We start from the raw sequence: 3,183 nt of genomic DNA on the forward strand, positions 1-3,183 counted from the left end.
TCAAAAGAGGAACCAAATACTGAAAAGTCATCCATAAAAACTTCCATCACTTCCTCCACCATATCCGCAAAAATCGCCATCATACACCGCTGAAAAGTTGCAGGTGCATTACATAGGCCAAATGGCATCCTCCTGAAAGCAAACGTGCCATAGGGACACGTAAAAGTAGTCTTCTCCTGATCCTCCGGTGCGATAGCAATTTGATTATAACCTGAATAACCATCTATGAAGCAGTAATAGCAATAAACAGCAAGTCTATCAAGCATTTGATCAATGAAAGGAAGTGAAAAATGATCCTTACGAGTAGCTTTGTTCAACTTCCTATAATCTATACAGACTCGCCAGCCAGTTACTGTACGTGTGGAGATTAACTCATTATTTTTGTTTTTAACCACAGTAATCCCACCCTTCTTAGGTACCACTTGAACAGGAGATACCCAACTACTGTCAGAAATAGCATAAATCACTCCCGCATTCAACAACTTTAAAACCTCTTTCTTAACTACTTCTTTCATAGCGGGATTCAACCGTCTCTGATGATCAACATAAGGGGTATAAGACTTTTCCATCAAAATTTTATGCATGCAAATTGTTGGACTAATACCCTTAATGTCAGAAATTGACCATCCTAAAGCAGTTTTAAAATTTCTCAGAACTCTCAACAACTTATCTCTTTCTATAGCAGACAAATGAGCAGAAATAATAACAGGACAAGTAGAATTTTCACCAAAAAATGCATAACATAAGTGTGCAGGCAATTCTTTAAGATCATGAGTTTCAGTAGATACCTCTGGTGCACTTTTTCCAATGCTTAAGATTCCTTAGGTCTTACCATTTTTTCTTTTGGAGCGCTGTCAAGGAATGCTTTTTGCTCATGTAACTCCCAATCATCTTCCTTATAAACCACCTCTTCCACCACCAAACATCTTTCGAGTGGATCAGTAATTCCTGCACATGAAAAAGAATTATGAGAATCAACAATTTCAATATTTTACATGTACTTACCTCATTTGGTCCCCTCATGGTGTGATAAATATTAAAAATCACCGCTTCACCACCAACTCGAAGTGTGAGCTCTCCCTTGTGGACATCGATCAGTGCGCGTGCAGTAGCTAGAAAAGGTCTCCCAAATATCAAAGGAGTTTCTTCATCTTCATCCATGTCTAAAATCACGAAGTCTGCTGAAAATATATACTTGTCGACCTTCACCAAAATATCCTCCACAATACCCCGTGGATATGTAATACTTCGATCAGCCAACTGTAATGTGATGGTGGTCGCCCTGACTTCTCCGAGCTCCAAAGTCCTATATACAGAAAAAGGCATCAAATTAATACTTGCTCCTAAATCACATAAAGCTCAATTTCCCTTCGAACCACCAATAAAACAAGGGATAGTAAAACTCCCTGGATCCTTAAGCTTTTTGCAGGATTGCGCTACACTCTTCTGTCAGATTCACCACTTCATTGTTTTGCAGTCTCCTCTTCTTGGACATTACATCTTTGATAAACTTTGCATAGTTAGGTATTTGTTCCAAGGCATCTGCAAATGGAATATTGATATGTATCTTCTTGAAGATGTCTAAGAACTTGGAAAACTGCTCATCAAGTGCCTTCTTCTTGAATCGCTGAGGATATGGAAGTTGTGGCTTATACATCGGTTTTGCTTCAGTTTCTTTCTTGGGTTCTTCAACCACAAGTTCTTCAACCACTGGTTCTTCAACTTCCTTGGTTTTTCTCTGTTCGTCAGCCTCTAACTTCTTACCACTTCTTAACTCCACCGCTTTGCACTGCTCTTTTGGGTTCACTTCAGTATTGTTGGGAAACTGTCCTCGATTTTGATCCTTCAACGCATGTGCAAGCTGCCCAATCTGTGTTTGCATAGATTTCATCATAGCCCCCAAACTGCACATATGTGTCTCCATGCTGTCCATTCGAGTTTCAGTCCTCGACATCTGCTTGTTAGATTCCGTAACAAATGTAGACACAACATCCTCCAAAGACGCTTTACCTTCACCTTGATTTGTATTGAGAATCCCGGAGGGGGTTTCAACACATTTTTGTTGTTGGCATAGGAAACGTTTTTGTGGTTACGTAAACCAGGATGATATGTATTGGGTGGAGGGTTACCTCGATAATTTCCATAGCCTCTGGGATTGATATATTGAGCTTCCTCAGGTGGATGAGATTCTTCTATGGAAACCGACACACCTGCAGGTTCTGCGATATTCACCTTATTCAGAGAAGCAACTTGTGTACTCAACGCAGACAGCTGTGCAGTGATGGATGTGAGAGGATCCACACTGTACACTCCCTTCTTGACTCCCATATGTTCAGACGGCCATTGATAACTATTGATAGTCATTTGTTCAAGCATATCATAGGCCTGAATGGGGTCCTTGGCAAAGATAGTACTTCCAGCAGCAGAATCCATAGACATCCTTGTGGGCGTATTAAACCCATTGTAGAAAAACTCTATTTCTTCCCAATCTCAAAAATTATGTGAGACCTCGGTTCTAAACATCAATCTTGGGATTAAACAACACTAAGACAAACAATAACCAAAGGTTAAAGCAATTAAAAGAAATTTTTTTTTTTAAATAGTGCCTCGCTCGATCCGCATGATCTTGCGGATCGAGCGAGCAACTTTTGCCAAAGCTACTGCCCGAAAAACCCAGCCCTCGCTCGATCCGCAAGATCTTGCGAATCGAGCGGTGACAGAAACAGAGCAAAACAGCAGAAATCATGCTAGAACTTGAGTCCAAAACCAACAACATTTTATCATGCATTTCAATCACAAGTTCTCCAACTAATACATGAAATTCTAGGATTACACAACCGCTCAAAAGTATTGGATTTGTAACGACAAACTTTCAACACAGCTCGCATAAACAATACAATAACATAACAAAGTTTGATATCTAAACATGTTCAAATACAACTATGTAGACATGCCGACACGACTTCTAAACCGAGTCTCACTACTAGCTCTCCCTCTTGTTGCTAACCAGTCCTTCGCTGACTTTGTCCTGCCCCACCTGTTGCCAAGTACACATACAAAACAAAGCAACAGCCGGATAAACCGGTGAGAATGACATTCCCAGTAAAAACAACATAACAAGTAATGAATATACAACATGCTATCAAAACAACATATTCAAGTCGAAGCTAATGATATGCATGT

This window comes from Henckelia pumila, chromosome 2 (genome assembly GCF_033568475.1).
Source record: "Henckelia pumila isolate YLH828 chromosome 2, ASM3356847v2, whole genome shotgun sequence".
Taxonomy (NCBI): domain Eukaryota; kingdom Viridiplantae; phylum Streptophyta; class Magnoliopsida; order Lamiales; family Gesneriaceae; genus Henckelia; species Henckelia pumila.